Source organism: Neofelis nebulosa, chromosome 13 (assembly GCF_028018385.1).
Source record: "Neofelis nebulosa isolate mNeoNeb1 chromosome 13, mNeoNeb1.pri, whole genome shotgun sequence".
Lineage (NCBI taxonomy): Eukaryota > Metazoa > Chordata > Mammalia > Carnivora > Felidae > Neofelis > Neofelis nebulosa.
In genome coordinates this window covers 41150758-41169076 of record NC_080794.1, presented here as the reverse complement: position 1 = coordinate 41169076, position 18319 = coordinate 41150758, and the positions used below count along the sequence as shown (strand labels likewise).

Sequence of the window (18319 nt, the reverse complement as noted above, 5' to 3'; positions counted from 1 at the left end):
GCAGAAAACAATATGACCCCAGGCAGAGTAGATTAAAGCCTTTTTCCAAACCCAGGTTGGTTGCTCTTTATAGCTGGGTGGATTTTGTTTTTCTCCCCTTAAATAATTTTAGGTGGTAGTATATGTGTGGGGCGGGGGGGGGGGTTGATTACACTAAAACAAAATCCTGTGTACAAGCATCTCTTTTGGCATAAATCACAAGGCCAATTATCATTTTTTTTCTTCTTCCCCCCCCCCCCCACACTGGCACAAAATCTAAGAAAAGCATCAAGGGACAAATGATTTGCAGTCTATTTAACATCATGGTTATTTTTATGAGACCTCATTATTGCTCTTTACCCTAAATTATAGGTACATTCTTGGCTCCATTTCCCCCTCTTGTGCAAGCCCCAGAAGAGTGTGTTTTCTTTTCTATATTTCTAAATGATCTTCAATACTTCATCAATCAGACATTCAACAACTCATAGGTGATGTGTTGGACCAAAGCTAAGATCTGTGAAAAACAGTAGTTACTGACAGAACTTTGTGCCTATCTTATGCCAGTGGAGATATTTCCAACCCTGTTTTTACTAAACATTCCTTGAAGGGGAAGACTCTCCCTTTACATGTCCTAATCCAGTTTCTAGGAAATGAAAAAGTGTTGTTGAGTTGAATTAACTACAACCCTAAAAAGATGGTCATGTTGCCATTATCTTTTTTTAAGACAAAGCACACTGAACCTCCAAAAGGTGAAATGGCCTTCCCAAAGTCATAGAGATAGCTAAGACAAAGTCAGAACTTGAATCCAGACACCCTGAATTCCAGTGTCTGTGTGCTGATATTACAAGCCCTATCTTTGGGAACTCCTTCCATAGAATGTTCCCTATAAGCTCAATGCAACATAGCTATGGTCATTTTGTTTACTTAACCCAATGAATAAAAAACTTCTGTTTTTAAGAAACAGAACTGAAACTTTGTTCATGGAGAAAAGTTGTTTATACCAACAAATGAATAATAAAGAGAGAGGGGAGAGGGAAAATAAGGAACAAATGAAAAAAGGAAGGAAGGAAGGAAGGAAGGAAGGAAGGAAGGAAGGAAGGAAGGAAGGAAGGAAGGGAAAGACAAAGAAAGAAAAAGGGGGGTGGTAGAGATAAAGAGTAAGCAAAACCATTCCATGTCATCAAGTCATGTTATCAAACTGAGTTTCAACCTGCCTTGCCAGTTTTACTCACCACCACTACTCCTTACTCATCCTATGCTCCCATTAAACTGGTCTAAACTGGCTATGCTGAGGATAAAGAACAAAAAAAAATTGTATATTGATCTTCTATCCTGCAACCTGCTAAATTCACTTATTACCTCTAGCGCTTATCATAAATTCTACTGTATTTTCAATATAAATGATCATTTCATCTATGAACAAAGACAGTTTTTTATTTTTCCTTCCCAGCCTAGATGCCTTTTCTTTCTTTCTTTCTTTTTTCTTGCCTTACTACACTAAAACCTTCAGTGCAATGCCAAGAAGTAGCAAACGTGTAGTTGTACATTTTTTTTTTAACAACAAAAATGATTATTTTTCAGGCATTGGGTAAAGCCCAGGTAAGTTAAAGGTGAGTAAGAATCAGTCCCAAACTTAAGGATGTCATGACCTGGGGGAAAACCTCTTTTTACTGGTAGGAGAGACAACCAAATAAAGCTGGAAAGATAAACCAGGACAGGTCCTTGAATAATAAAAGTGACAACAGCAGCAAAAGGAGCCTTAATATTTATAGAAGGATTGATATGGGCTAGGCCCTGTTCAAAATTTCTAATATGTATTAACTCATTTGACTCGTCCATCTTATCTCCATTTTATAGGTAGGGAATAAGAGACACACACTATCTCCATTTTATAGGTAGGGAATAAGAGAAGATAAGTGACCTATGTCCTCAGAGCCAGTGTTCTTAAGTGCTAGACTAAATTGCCTTTGGTTATCATGTCTTCATTAACAGGTATTGAGTATCCACTCTTTGCTAATTACTATGTCACTTTCAATTACTTTAATTATCACAATAATCTTGTTTTATAAAGGAAGGAATTGAAGTTCAGAGACTTTAAGTGACCTGTCCAAGGTCACCCCACTAGCACAAGACTCAAACCTTGGTGTTCTGACTCTAAATTCAATATCCTTTCCACTACCCTCTGATTCCTCTTCAAATAGCTAAAATTTATATAGTACTTTGCAGCTTACAAAACTCATGACCACATTTATGCCTTAAATGGCACTTAAAGGAATTGAGATTTTATTCACTAAGCAAAGGAGAACCTTGGTCAGTTTTTCAGAGAAAGCAAAATGTAAAAGAGAAAAAAGGTATTTCTGGAAGGCTAGGGCAGCATTGTGCTAGATAGATTTGTGAGGGCAAGTGTATAAGCAAAGGTGTCAGGAGATGCTGTAACTCTCAAGAGGATCCACACTCACCTCTGAACCTATGAGTCGTTCCCTCCAAACTCACTTTGCCAGTCAAGAGAAGTCCTGTTTTAAATAATGTTCCTGGAGGGAACTCTCTGAAGAGCAGAGATAATAAAAGTATTTCTTATGTCACTTCTTCCTGCATTTAACTTTCAGGAATATTTTTGTTAACTGAGAAGAGCACACCAAGGAACCATTATCACTGATACAAGGAGAAAACGGACGGTAGATTTCCTCAGCCACGTCCTGTCAGTGTCAACAATTTAACTAAACATATAATAGTCATAACCTCATCAGTGTTAAATTTTCTAGGTTTCTGGCACATATCTCTTCATCTCCCTCATTAAGTTTATAGAGTGTTCTTTGGTACATTTGCTCAGTATTAGGATTTCAGTTTCAACTGGCACATATTAGAATCAGACAGAGGAATGATTTTTTCTGCCTTAAGTAGTTAGCAGAGTATAAGAACATATGAAATGGACCAATGCCCAAAGTCAGGTACTTGGCAAATAATAGCAAATGGATTTTACCCCATCCATCACAATCTTGCCCCATTCGCCAGGGGTGGGTCTAACACAGGGAGGCCAACCAAGCCCAAGATATGAACAGTTACTTTGTTTTCATTATCTTCCTTGCTGCATGCCATGCACACTATTCCTTGCTCAGGGACTGCCCTCATTTGGAAATGGAGTCTGGAGATCCTCATGATTACACTCCCACCTGGATGGTTACTCCAAACAAATTTCCAAACCCTAATCTATCCCAATCCCCCTTCCTTTTAGCCTAATTTTAACATGTTAACATTCTGTGCTCAACGAGGGCAGATACAAATGATTGCTAGGATTTCATTCAGGCAAATATTTAAGTGATAGCAAGCTTGAGGTGATTTTATTTCCACGGGTATCTGCATTTTAAAAAGCAGTACCCAGAGTCAGGAATGCCTTAGCCTATAGATAGATGAAGTTCAACTGTAAAGATGGGACACCATGGAGTTTCAGGGTGGCAGTTCTTCCAGCATCCATCAAAAATGCCCTGGCAGAACCAGCTAAACCCCTATCAGCATACTTTTACCTCAAGTTTCCATCTGTCATGTAGGGATATAACCCTGACCTCACAGGATTATTATAATATAGGGACATAGTATGACCTCACAAGATTCTTGTGGGGATAAAACAGCGTGGCTAGTAATTGGCCAATTGGTTTATAGCTCAGAAAACTATCAATTACTATGCAGAAGTGAGAGGTCTCTAGTGACTTCTGAGTTTTGCCTTTTATATAGGGAACCCACTTATCTACCTCCATTGGGGTCTAAAGAGATGAGAAATTTCCTGTGTAGTGAAACTATTTCAGTCAGGTAGGATTCTAACTTCCACCTCCACTACTTGTCAGGCTCAACTACAGATTAGTTATCCTAGCTCTAGTTTCTCAACCACCCACAAAAATATAGCCCCTATTTCTTGGACGGGCTGAAGAGAAACCACTTTTACCAATAGCAGCAGAGGTCATTTGGTACCTACTCACAAAGTTGTCATACCAATACCGTGTAACCCAATAACTGAGTCAAGAACGTGCTTCAAGAAGAAAGGTAAAACTTGTCACTATTTCACTTTGAATAAGACCTCCACTCCCAACCATAGGAAATCTTTATTTATTTATCTATTTTTATCTAAAGTGGGTTTCATAGCCCTTCAAAGGCTGCTGTCTTCCTCTCAGGATATTAAGGCATAGTCTATACTTTCTTTCACTACTTTGCATTCTTAGTGTCCTTAGAATATTAGAAGTCTACTTGACTATACAAGTAAATAAATTCTAGATATTTGGTGAACATTAAATTATGGGGAAATGAGGATTTCATAAGTTCTGATCAAAGTGTCACAGAAGGATTGAGAGTACTGAAGAATATCCTGGGACATTCACTTTATTTTACAGAGTGGGGAACTAAGGCCCTACCTTAAAGCTAAATGCTGGAGTTATGAGGCAAATCTGAAACGCCAATCTGTAGATGGTGTATCTACTCTACCATATAGTGTCCATTCCCCTCTGTTGTGCATGCCATCAGCACTAATGCAATCAGGAAGTGCCCTTTCTTATAACTACCTTGTCTTGTCATTGTTCCCTAGGAAATAATAAATGTCTCATATCCCACCCATATGTTAGTCTTCTTCCTCCTTTCCCATGGTTTTCTCATATTTCCTCCTCAGGTTTCACGTCAGTTCTGTGAACTAACAGGCCTTTAACTCAACACTTTTGCAATGACCAATTGAATTGATGAGTAAATGGCTGCTCAAGTACCTGTCACCAACACTGCTGTGGTCTGTTAGTGGAGATGCCAATGTTCTCTGTCATAAGATACAACCACACAATGACACTGGGGAAAATGGGGGTGTGGAGAACAGCTCTATGAGCCATCTTCAGGGTGTTCTATGGCCTACAGCCAGTGTGCATGGGCTGAGAGAGGAGAGAAGGGACCTCACCATGGGGATGGGAAGAATGCTGCCCTTTGACAATGCATCTCTGTGGTGGTGAGGCTGATGACAGCACACAGAGCATACAACTCTGGCTAGATACCAAACATCTGGGCTCGAAACCAAGCAACGAAGTTGTTCAAATCAAAGAAAACCTAATCAACAAATATTTTCAATGCCTACTATGCGCATTCAGACAGCTGTGGTTAGAATGGATGACATTTGAGTCTTACTCAAGTCCCCAAAATTCCACTGCTCTCTGTTCCAGATGCCTGATCTTATATTAATCAAATATTCATGTTTTGAATTGAGCATCTGTTGGCATATGTTGATGTACAGACAAAACCAAAAGTAATGAATTATTTCTCCAGTACATTAATGGTACTCTTTTCAAGCTCCCTAGAGTGAGGCTGGGGACAGCTTACCTCAAGCCACCAGCCATTTCTAAGATATCTGTCCCTCTTGCTAATGCCTGCTCTATCAGAATGCAGAGAAGTTAGGAGGGCCATGCTCCCTCCCATAGCTCCAGGGAGATATTCAGGTGAGGACACCACCAGAGGCAACATCTTTCTGAAATCACTGGTTGCCCCTAGGCTCCAAAGCACTCAATGCCAGGAGGGAACCCTGTGCATAATTTGGCATCTGTGGTGCTCCGAGAACAAAGGATATAATATCTCTTTGTTTCTGGACATCCTAAAGTTAAAATGACACCTTGGCTCACAATTATGATTCTGCATTCTTTTATAAATCATGTTTTTTTCTAAAAGAACTTAAGCGGGTGAATGAACATCCAGTTGCCTCTTTTCTGGCATTTCTCCTATGAGGAATGCCAGGGCCTTTACTAATATTACCACCAAGTATTGCAGTCATGAAATGAATAAAGTCAAGGGATTTGCTTTTAGCTCGCTTTAGGCCATTTACTGTTTTCATTCTTCAATAAGAAGAAACAGCCACTGGGGCGCCTGGGTGGCGCAGTCGGTTAAGCGTCCGACTTCAGCCAGGTCACAATCTCGCGGTCCGTGAGTTCGAGCCCCGCGTCAGGCTCTGGGCTGATGGCTCAGAGCCTGGAGCCTGTTTCCGATTCTGTGTCTCCCTCTCTCTCTGCCCCTCCCCCATTCATGCTATGTCTCTCTCTGTCCCAAAAATAAATAAAAAACGTTGAAAAAAAAAAAAAATCCCTTTCTTTAAAAAAAAAAAAAAAAAAAAAAAAAAGAAGAAACAGCCACTGAGGTGAAGATGGGAAGACCTCTCCATATGTGATGGCGGTCTCCGATTTTTCAATGTCCCCTAGCTGTTGTCAAATAGGCTTTGTACACACTTCAGTTAATACAATCACCCTTGTCTTCCTGGTTTGACAATGACTTCTAAGCTCCTCAGAGTTATCAGGTTCTTCCAGAGGCCTCCCTGTCCCCCGCCCCCACCATGGCAATATGACACTGAGGACAAGGACCTGCACAATAATTATGACAAGGAGTTTCTGAACAAAGAAGGAAGGAACCACTAAAGCCAGGCTTGCTCACAGCATTCCCAAAGGAAATTAGAGGTGATAGAATCACCCTGATTCTATCTGCACCCTGAGCTTTGTGACTCCCTTCTTAAAGGTATGAAATCAAAAACTCTATTGGTCACTTCCCTTTTAAACTTACCCTGAACACTGAGCTACTCAAGAAAAGTACATTAAAAAGTGCTTTTCTCAAGTACTTCAGCTTTAAACCTCTGTTCCTTCCCTCAGTACATGAATAAGTGGGGACAACCTATAGGAAAACTGAAAACTCCCATATCCAGGGACTATGCTGTTCTAGACAGTACTGTGGATGAATTAGAAAAAAGATGCCCCATTGGGTGGATGCACCTACTGACACATAGCTTGATGAGTGGAGCCTGAGTCAGATTTTGATTCTGCTGACTCACCTCCTTGATTTATGGAAATCTGGTAGTGCTTTCTCACCCTTAAACCCAAAATCTAAATCAGACTCTAAGTGGTCTATCTCCTCTCTTCTGAGCTCTGCCTGATCCTCCTTACTATATAAAATCCCCCAGGCTCTATTCAAGAAGACAGCTTCCAAAACAGCTTCATCAACAACAAAAGTTCCAACTTAAAAGTCCAAACTCCTTTTATAATCTCACCCCCATTCCGAGCCCAAGTAATAACCTCAGAGAGGAGAAAGTGTTTGGGAGAAGGGTGGAGAGTATCCATACCTCCTCTTGCCTCTCACTACACTAACTTTGTTGCTTGCACTCTCAACCTTGTTCTACCTTTCTTCTATGTCACTCTTTACTACACTAGTTCTCCACTAACTCAACTTTTCTGTTACCAACTTTGCTTGTCTGCCCCCAAATGGAAAGACAAAATTCCAAAGCCACAGTGCTTATACTCTCCCCATGCCAACTCCTCTGCGGAATTTTGTAACCCAAAGATGACCCTAGCCTACATGCTGGAATGTCTTTACCATCGAAGAACTATTTCTGCAAAAAATTTTGATGTTGTCATTTTCATTTAAAAAAAAAGATGATAAAACACACACACAAGCCATTATTAGTAAAATGCCTGCAGATGATGGAGAGGAATGCATATCAATATATACACATGCATATAGATGAACGAGTGAGCACATGTGTATATGCCTACCCATGGAGGCCAAGATGAACCTTTCAACTGAAGAGCGTGATTAAATACTAAGGAAAATGACAGGAATCAAAAGTGATTTCAAATTTCTTCGAGATTTTCCCTCCACTACTCACTCCAGAGTAAAAAAGAAAAGAGAAAAAGAAAAAGAAAAAATGAAAGTTTTCTCAGAATTCCATTTAAATTTGATACCTAAATTAGCTTCAAAAAGCAGTCACATGGGTGGCAGATATGCAGGGGTTACTAAGCAGAGGTCTCATTGTGGTATGAGAATGATTGCTAGCTAGTAAGCGGGATTTTCTAGTCCTCTTCTGGTATTGCTTAGCTAAATAAACTCTGACACCTCTGCCCCTCAGTGCTTGATATCTTAGATTCTTTCCAGTGTTTACTAGTGTTCTGTGGTTATATTACTTAAAAGTTATGTGGATATTTAGAATAATGACTACCATGTCCATGATAACCACCAATGCCACCACCCTTATCCTGACTTCTTTTCTTTCTAGAACAATTTAAAGTTGCCCAGTTACACCTGTACCTTAAGAGATGAACAAAAAATTGATTTCTCCTGTTTGCAAGGAAGAATAGAGATAGAGTTTTTAGTGACTTAGCCAATATATGTGGGTGGTGCTGATTTCAAACTTCACAAATGCCAAAGAGCCCAGTGCAAGACTGTCTCAAACTCTACTGATGGAAGACCCTTCTAATTGGGTTTCCACAGTAGCTGTCAAGGGTAATAATGGAAATTCCAAGAAAAACTTGATCTTCAGAGAGCTTGGGCTCTGCTTATGGTCCTGAGTTTGAGCCAGGAGCAGACTTTTCAAATGCTATTCCAAATATTCCCTAACCTAACAATTTGGGATGACATTCAGTGCTAACTCAGTGTGTCTTCCATTTCATGACAAGCATGCATGCAACTGTTTATACTGCATATAATTTATGACGTTGGACATGTCATTCTTTCCTCTACACAAAAAATTAAAGTCAGCTTCTCAAGCCAAAGATATCTTGGATAAGAAGAAGGTCTACCTTTTTTTTTTTTTTTACATAGAATGTTTCATGAATTTGCATGCCATCCTTGCACAGGAGCCATGCTAATCTTCTCTGTATAGTCCTATTTTAGGATATATGCTGCTGAAGCAAGCATGAGGTCTATTTGAGAGACAGAATGATAAGTGGTAAAAATCACAGGTTTTGGAATCACACAGAGCAGCAATAACTTTAAATATCTACGTTAAGAGAGGGTAGCACCTGAGAATACCCAGACATGTTTTGTTTGTATTATTCTTCCCCTACCCCATTGGATACAGTTGTTGGCACATAGATATACTCAGTAAATATTTATTGAACTAAATTAATTCATTCTCATATTGAACAAATTAACTTTCACTTAAAGGAGACTCCATAATCTTTAAGTAATCTGATACTGTGCTCTTTGCTATTTCTTTAAGGTAGAGTTCTGGGTTTGAGATATTGATGTCTTCATCCCACTTCATCCATAAAGCTTCCCTGACAACCTCAGTCTCCCCTACTCTCTTTTTTTCTGACTCCCTGTTATATTCATTCCAGGTTCCACTCACTTTGGCACATACATGATACCTTATCTTGCCATGTAAAATGTGTTTCATAAACACATCATCCTTCCTAAGAGCCTGTAAGTTCTTCAAGGGCAAAGGCCATGTTTGACATTTATTTTGTATGTCCCACAGCACACAACATAATATAGAGCCTGTAGCAGGCTCTGAACAAGTACCTGTTAAATTGAGTTGCATTTTAAGGACAGCATTCCATTGCCAGTGATGATTTTTGTTTAGAGAATTATCAAAAGGCTGTATTCACCACTCATTTCACCCAAATTAAGCCCATGGGTCTGTACACTTGAAGTGCTAGTTGGGAAGCAGAGGCTCAGAAAGCAGCTGCTTACTTTCAACAAAGAAGAGATTGCATTTCAGCAACGGACTGCAGAATTTCACCTATTTGTCACTAGTGACTCCTGGCCAAACCCTTTGGTGTTATCAGGAATAAAAAGTAACCAAGAGACATGTCAAATATCAATTTCCAATTACTTTTCTGTAACACATTTCAGCCACTTGGGAAAACTCCCAAGAGATCTGTTGCCCCTTATCAGCTAAGATCAGGCTTACCTTTCAAACAGGTAACACTCGGCAGCACCCTGTACAGCCTCAATATTATAATGTCCTTCTCGGACACTCAGATTCTCTTGTGAAGTCTTCAATATTGGCTTACACTGTCACCGGAGATCTGGCCCAAATGCGGAAGGCCCCTGATATTATACCCTGAACCACAGGCACTGGAGTGAGATGAGAATAACTCTAACACCTGTGGTGAACTACTGTCACTAAGGTTACTAAAGCTTAATTTGCATCCAGATGTTGAATGTGGGGCACAAAGACTCATGCAGGACTTTTGCACTGTCAACTCCAGCCAAAGGGGAAAGAAATAAGAGTCTCTAAAGTCTTAACTTTGATACTCAAAACACAGAACAGCATTTCTACCCTCCAGATCACAGAAAGTGGGCCGCAAACTAATTGAAAAAATCTTTGGTATTAGGGATGTTAAAACTGAGGATCTGCAAAAAACCAGAAATCACATGTCCCCTTTATTACAAAGTAATGGGAAAGAATTTGGAAAAACCAGGAAACATCTCTGGGTTCATAAATCAGCCCAGTTGGAGGAAAACGCAAATGGCCAGCACCTGGAATGGGCCTTCATCTGGAGCGGGACAGCAGTCTAAGCTGTGCACTGTGATTAATGGCTTGAGTGAAAGGTCTCAGTTGAGGCTGAACAATTAACTTGTTCTCTCCACATCTCAGAACTCTCCACAGCATAACTATGTCTTCCCTGATTGTGCATATTTCCTAAAATGCAAGCCGGTCTGGGAAGCTTCGAACATGTCATCAGACTGTTTCTGACAGTCGGGAGAGCCCTGGTGTTTGACAGGACTACTTTCATCAAATCGTCTGTGTTGACTCTGCATGCATGTCTCAACCTTTCAGTTCTTTTTCAAGCTTAAGAACCATCTAAAATGAGGCAATAGCATTGGCCTCGATCTGTCGAAGAAAAAAAAAAAAAGTCCACAGCTCAGAGGATTGCAAATGGACAGCATATGGCCTGGCTTGTTTCTGGTCATTCCCAAAAAAGTTCTTAGGGAATTGAATGTCCATGAGATTAATGGTTCCCTCCTGTCCTGTCTTTATCCTTTGGAATAGGTTTCTCTAATCTCTTTCAGACCCTCTAAAGCATTTACATCAAACCAATCATTCCTCCTAAATCTACAACCAAGACTCTGATAAGACCTACCAGAACCTAAGGAACTCTCCAAAGCTTCTTCCCTTTCTCCTAGAAGTCAATTTTTAGATGGGAAACAGGTACCCCCAGAACCTCATTTTGCAAGTAGAAGTACCCAAGGAATCTGTTTTCCTCATTTCCAAGTTGTAATCAATTCTGCCTCATCTTCTTTTGTGACAAATGGATATACCAAAAGTGGATATCGTCCCACACATAGCAGGCCCCACACAATTACTTTTTTCAGTGAAGGCATCCTGTCTCCAGAAACATCAAAAACAACAATAGTATCAACATGGATAATGATAATAATAATAATAATAATAATAATAGAAGCAGGAGCAACACCAACAATAATATGTATGTATTTACTATGGGCCAGGAACTCTTTGAAATACTTCATTTATATCAACTCATATGATCCTCAGAAAAACACTGCTAAGATAAGTGTTACTGTTAGACCCATTTTACAGAGTTAGAAGAGTCAAGTAACTTGCTAAAGGCCAAAAAGCCAGCAAGTGGCAAATCTAAGATAGAAACACAGGTCTCAGACTTAAGTTCTTCATACTATCCTATAAGATCCTATACTGCAGCTAGGCTCTCTAGAGGTATTGGGCCCCACCCATGATTGCTGATGAGATTAGAGAAGCAACCCTTCTAGCATAGCACCCACTTAGGCATCAGGCTTGGTGAGTCCTGTTTCTGCTACCCCATGTGTAACCTCAAATGAGTTTGAGCCTCTGAGCCTTAGCTGTCCTCATCTGTAAAATCACTGATACTAAACCTGTCTTATAAAGTTTTTGTAAGAATTGGTGAGATAATGCATATGCAGGACCCAGCACAGTGCCTAGAACTGGTAGTTGCTTAATAATCATAGCTATGGTTATTACTAATCCGATTAGCTAATACTAACTAAAGCAACTGAAGAAGATGAGGCAGAAATGATCACAACTTGGAATGTAGATATGAAAAGGCAGACCAGTGTGGGGACCCCTAAGAGACTAGAATACTCAGATACTAAAAAGTACTGGTGAGAGATAGCCACCTTCCTGGTCTGACCCCAATCTACAAAGCCTGTAGGTTAGCTTACCTCCATGAAAGAAAAAAAATCTAATTTTAAAAATTTGCTACATTGAGGAAAAACAAAAAGATGTCCAGACTGGGAGAATTCAAATATTCTCCCTGAAATTCCTGGTGAAAAAGCAAGACAGTGAGGCATCCTTCACAGCCTCTTGTGGCTGCTCCAGCATCGAGCTTGGAGTTGCATCCTTCATTCTGCATTTCCTACATGCTCTTGCCGACCCCTGACACATCACATTCTTTGCATCAATAAGGACTGCTGCCAGAACACACTAAATTGCCTTTGACTACATTTAACTGATCTAGTATTTTTTTATGATTCTTTCTTGTTGTACCATTTTTCACTTTTGACTTTATAATTCTCTGCTGACTTTAAATAAAGCATTGCCAGACTACCCAAGGTGGTTTTTAATAGAGATTTAGGGGTGAGGTGGTGCTGTGGTTTGGATTCAGATTCTACTCCAGCAACAAGGGGAAATTAACTAGATGGTTTCATCTCAAGTGCCCATTTATACTCGGAATGGACAAAGAGTTTATCTTCTTCCAAGTCTTGTAATCATGACACTACAAAGTGATTTTCAAGAAATTAAAAATTAGGTAGCAATAGCTTCTCCACCACAAAACCACGACACAGTGTCCCTGTAAGCCCAGATGAGTGGGATATACAAAGACAGCAGGGAATCACTTGCTGAATGCCAGGGAAGCAGGGAGGAATTTAACCACACTCTGTCCTATGCCAAAGACAATGCTTGTTCTTCTCTAAGTTGGGGAACTCAAATGACCCTACACCAGCTATGTCAGCCTGCCTCCAGAGCTTTCTCCCTCCTCTGTGCTGTCCTCAGTCCCCCCTGTCCCATTCTGCCCACAAGAAACACTGAAAGCCAGCTGGCCCTTAATCACTGGGAAAGGTGATCTGACTAGCAAAGAAACTGAGTCAGATAAGCAATCCCCAACATTAACCTTTCTTTTTTAGAGAAGAATAAGTTAACTATATCTTGAAAATTTTAAATTGGTAATTTCAGTACAATTTTGGCTTTGTCTTGCTTTTCGTTATCATGCAATGCTTGCTTCATTACAAAGGAATAGATATAACACATGTAAAGCATTCAGAACAAAAGTTTTTCAAATATCTGTGTACCCATCACCAAATTTACAAATAAATCTGTTTAGCTGTTCCTCTCAAATTAGATTTATTTGCCTCCACTTACCAACAGTGGTAAATGCAACCCTGAACTTTGAGTTTTTCATTCCATGGTTTTGCCACCTATGAAAAGACCCTTTTAAAATAGTGTTTTAATAGACATTTTTAAACTTTATATAAATGATCTCACTCACTGAGTTTCTTTTCTCCCCATTTTATAGATTCATTCATGTTCAGTGTTACCCAACTTACTAAAAAAACTATTTGGTTGATTTTAATTTTTCAGTCTATTTTGTTTTCTCTTGTTTTGGCATTACAGACAATGGTATGAATATAGTTCATATTGATCTGAATGTGTTCAGTAGATTGTACTGGGTTAGTCTCCTAGGAAAAGAATTGCCAAATCTTAGGGTTTGCATATATTCAAATTCACGAGATAATAACAAATTTTGTTGCACAGTAGATATGCTAATTCATACTTCCACCAAAATAGCTTTTGAGTTTCCTTTGCTCTATAGCTTTGCCAGCACTTAGTATAGCCAGATTTTTAAATTTTGCTGAGCCAGTAAGTACAAAATGTATCTAGGGGTTTTACTGATATTTCCATATTTAATTTTTTTATAGATAATCACTGAGCGATTTTTAAATATATTGGAAAGAAATTCTTCATTCAAAATAACCATGAAATGCAGTGTTTAAATAGAGTAGGTGTGATTCTATGGCTACACAGAAAGATACCATGTACATAGGCATATAAGAATTAATATGCCTATTTCTCTATTTGCTACCACACTTATATTTCCAGCAGGAGTGGCAAGTTAGAGCCCAAAGGCCAAATCTGGCCCACTGTCTGCTTTTGTTAATATTTTTTTATGGGAACATAGCCATGCTTATTTACTTATGTATTACCTATGAATACTTTCATGCTACAATGACAGAGTTAAGTAGTCACAACAAAGACCACCTGGCCTGCAGAGCCTAAAATACTTACTATCTCGCCCTTTACAGTAAAAGTTTACTGACCTATGTCTTAGAGCATCTCTACTTGTAAGCATAGAACCTCATATTCAACATGTTTGCTCCAATCTGTTCCTCCCCAAATGCCATTCCTCATAAAATGGCTTTACCTTTCACAGTGATTCGGGCTAAAAATCTGATAGTCATCTCCTACTCTTCCCTCCCATTTACCACTTATAACCAATTGATGAATACCAACCAAGTATACAATCTTCTCTACACCCATGGCCAGGCCTTTGTTCAAGCCTTACATTGACATAGGCAACCTTTCACCCAATGACCCAGTCCTTGGTTTCCCCAAGTTTCACAGCACTTGTAACATTTTACCTCATTTACTTGTTTGACTTTCTGTCTGTTATCTCCACCTCAAATGTAAATTTTTTTAAGAGGAGCGCAGAGAGGACTTGGGAAAAAGGTTCTTTGTTAGTATCATTTAATGTAGTGGTCATCAAAGTGTTGTATGTGGAAGAATCATCGGAAGAGCTCATTAAAAATAACAGATGCCAGGGTGTCACCCCAGACCCACTAAATCAGAATCCCTGGAAGTAGGTCCTCAAGCATCTTTGCCTGATGGATGTTCCCGGGAAATTCTTATGTAGGCTTGAGAAGCACATACGTAATCGAAGCTTCCTGAATAACACACCCCCTTTTTTCTATCCCACTCTACCACACTGTCCGTGATGGGTAGCTAACACTACATAAAATTCCCCCACCTCTTTGCTTGGATACCATAGGTTCCCTAAGTTTCTCTACCCTCCTTCAGTGGCCCAGAAGACTCCTGATTTGAGAAGATAATTTTTTCCCTTTACTTAGGGCTGAATTCTGATATTCAATCTCTGTTTTTCATTGCATTGAGTGTATTCCTGGTTAATGATAGGGTCTACCCCCTACAGTGAGCAACTTCACTGCTCAGCATATAAAAAAAATAAGAATCTCCTGTTGTAACTTAGTACTGCTTCCTTGTATATACCATACTGCCTAGTACCTGCCTGAGGGAAAAGACATGTAAACATTTGTACAATGTATATAAGAATTTTTTTTTTAATTTTTACTACCCTCTTCATTTTCAACATATTACAGATCATTTAATATGTAAAAAACAAATGTTAATAGAAGGGTTAGACCAACGACAATACCAATAAGATGCTGTTAGTATTTATTAGAGATTTTTCTTATTAGACTTAATTTTTTCCTAAATTGCATGTGACCCATTATCATTATGCTTGGTGGATAATATAACAAAACAAAATTACCAGTCCATTTTACTCAAGGAGAAAGCCTAAGCTTCCTTGGGTTTTATAACACTAAGCATAGCACAAATTTAAGAAATTTTTCCAGTGCTGCACTCAGTGATTTTTAGGGGTCTATTTTCCCCAGAGGCATGTAAGTACTAAAATTGCATTGGATTGCGTTTTGCTCTCAGCGGGTGAGAAAGTGCATAGTCAATGGGTTATTTGCCATTCTTTATTTCCATTTTATGCAGTCACACGGAGGTATCTCTCAGGTGGTTGTTGAAGTTTACTAGACACTCAGGAGCCATCTTGTGCTTTCTCTAAATGACATTTATAATCTATAACCAAAGGGGTTGTCTATGAAGCCATTGGTGCAGTATACCTAAACTCTGCTTATGTTAATTCAGGTTACAGAGATCAGATCTTTTGCTATGAGGTTCCAATAGGCGGGAAATTGCATCATGTATCTAAACAATATCTATAGGTCTATGAACAGACATACAAGGTGTGATTTTGGTGCTGATAAAGACAGAATATCTGAAATCAGTATATAGGGGGATAAAGGCTTTCAGAACATGCAGATTAATTAATAACAAAGGGGCTATGCAAAAATCACACAAGTGATCTTGCTATACCATTATGTATCTGTAATAAAAGCACTAAATTCTGTAAATGCAGTATAAGTCTGCCTTCTTTCAACTGGATATCTCCAATTAACCATCATTTTTGTGCTTCACCAGTGCTCTGATAATTGATGCTCTTAACAGAATTCCTGAAATACTGAAGAAGCCAGAAGTGCTTTCTTGAATCATCAAGAAAAATTAAAATTCATTCAGTGTAGTTCTATTGTTAAGAGTATTTTATTGGGGGGGGGGGGCAGCATGGAACAGAGGGAAGAACACAGACCTCAGTGTTAGACCTGGTTTTGAACCTCACAAAGGATACTTATTAGCCCTGGGATCTTGGGTAAACTACATAATATCTCTCTAAGCTTCAATTTCCTCATATATAAAATGGGGATAATATCCAGCTTCAGAAGATACCCAAGATTAAACGAAACCACGAACATATGTAAAATACCAGCACAGTGCCTGGCTCTAAAGAAATCACTCAATAAATAGTACTATTATTAATGCTGATGTCTTCCTTCCCATTTTCAGTACATCAGTGAACAATGCAATATATGCATGTGCCTCTTTCCTTTTTTCTATCTTTTTATTTACCAGAATATTTCATTCATATGAATATCCCATCCTGCAATGGTGACAGAGTATAGAAAGTCTACTATGGATTCTCAGCACTGGGTTATTTAAATTTGAAGAAACAAAGGACGTTTTCAAAGAAACTAGTATTTTTTTTATCATGGTCCTTGGGTAAACAAAGTTTCAAAGTCTCCACGATGGTTCCAAATCACCCAAAGCTTCTACCCTCTTCAGATCTTTTATTATTTTTACTAACAGTATTTTGTAAACAATATACTAGCATATTTTAATAAAAATTCAGATATTGAGAAAGCTAATCCTTGTGACCTTATGACCTTGTGACCTCTTTGTCACACCACTCTGGGTATTCCCTGAAAGTAACCATTTTAGGGGTTTTATGACCATCTTTCCAAAATTGTTTCTATGCATTTGTACCCACACACGTGTTTCTGTGTGTGCATGCAGGAGATTTTGTGGTTTTAAATACATAAATACATAGTGCACAAATGTTTTATACTCAAATGTTTTTGCTCAAAAATATGTTCTGAAGTCATTCTGTGTTGGTATCTTATTTACCTTACCTTATTTTTAATTTACCTTAATTTTTTAAAAACTGCCCTATAGCAATCAATATCATTTTAACCATTCCTTTCCTGATAGGTGTATAATTTCTCTTTTCATTCTTTTTTACTACAAGAAAAACATTGCAATGAACATCATTCTGTATACTATCATTTGGACATGTATAATTGTTAGATTATAATTTATATGAATTTTATTTCAGCCTTTTAAAAAATCCTATTTATTTTGAATTATGGTTCAACATTTTAAAGTAAATACGAGAGTATAGTGAACAGTCTTTCTCCCACCCTAGTCTTCCCATGTACCTGGTTCTCCCCGTCCATAGGTAGGCAGTATTATGATCCATCTTTGAGAGTTTTTTTTTAATATAGATTCTTATACATAAATAGCATTATGCTATATTGTTCTGAACTTTGCCTTTTCCCTTAATGATACATATTGCATAGACTCACATATAAGTATGTAAGAAGTTACACAATATTCTACAAGTTGAATGTACCATAATTTAATGATTTCTCAATTGATAGTTCTTTGGTTATTTCAGTGTTTAGCTAGCACATCTACTCTATAATAAATACTATTATATATATGTCATTTTACACATGCAAGCATTTCTAGGAGTACAATTGCTGATCTATTTTTATGCTAGTCTGTTAATCATTTTACTACTGATTTCCATGCACCCTTCATATATCAGAAATACACATAATCTATCATAGTGCGTGATAGGATCTCCAAATATTTTTCATGTTCACTGTCTTTTGATTTTGCTTACAGTCTTTACCTCCCTATGTAGAAAGTTTTGCAAAAAAAAATCAAGAGTATTTTTAATAAGTTACATTTTTAAATTTTTGTTTTTTAAAATTACAGCTTCAAAATTGAGTTCTCTGTTTTCTTTAAGCTCTTTCATGGTTTCTTCTTCTTTTCCATTTAGAATTTTAATCCATTTGTAATTAATCCAAGTATAAGGCATGAGATATGAGTTTAATTTGTTTTCCAAATAGCTACACATTTGCCCCAAGAACATATATTGACTAATCTATCTCTTCCCTACCAGTCTGAGATACCACTTTATCAAGTACTAAGTCCCCACATATAACTGAGTTCTCGATTTCTTATTCTATTCCATTAGTCTGTTTAGTGATCCATGTGCCAGTACCACATTGTTTTAATTACTGAGGTTTTATAATATATTTGATATCCAGTAGAGCTAATTTTTCATCATAATTCTTTTTCAGAATG

General features: G+C 38.3%; 1 protein-coding gene and 1 non-coding gene across 9 annotated transcripts in view; both read right to left on the bottom strand.

Moving 5' to 3' along the window:
* The window catches only part of LRMDA (leucine rich melanocyte differentiation associated), a 1033502-nt gene that overhangs the window by 164490 nt on the left and 850693 nt on the right, over positions 1-18319 (bottom strand). The window lies entirely within an intron of this gene.
* LOC131493725 (U6 spliceosomal RNA) lies at positions 8559-8664 on the bottom strand. The gene has a single exon (XR_009252819.1). It is a non-coding gene; the product is annotated as a U6 spliceosomal RNA (small nuclear RNA).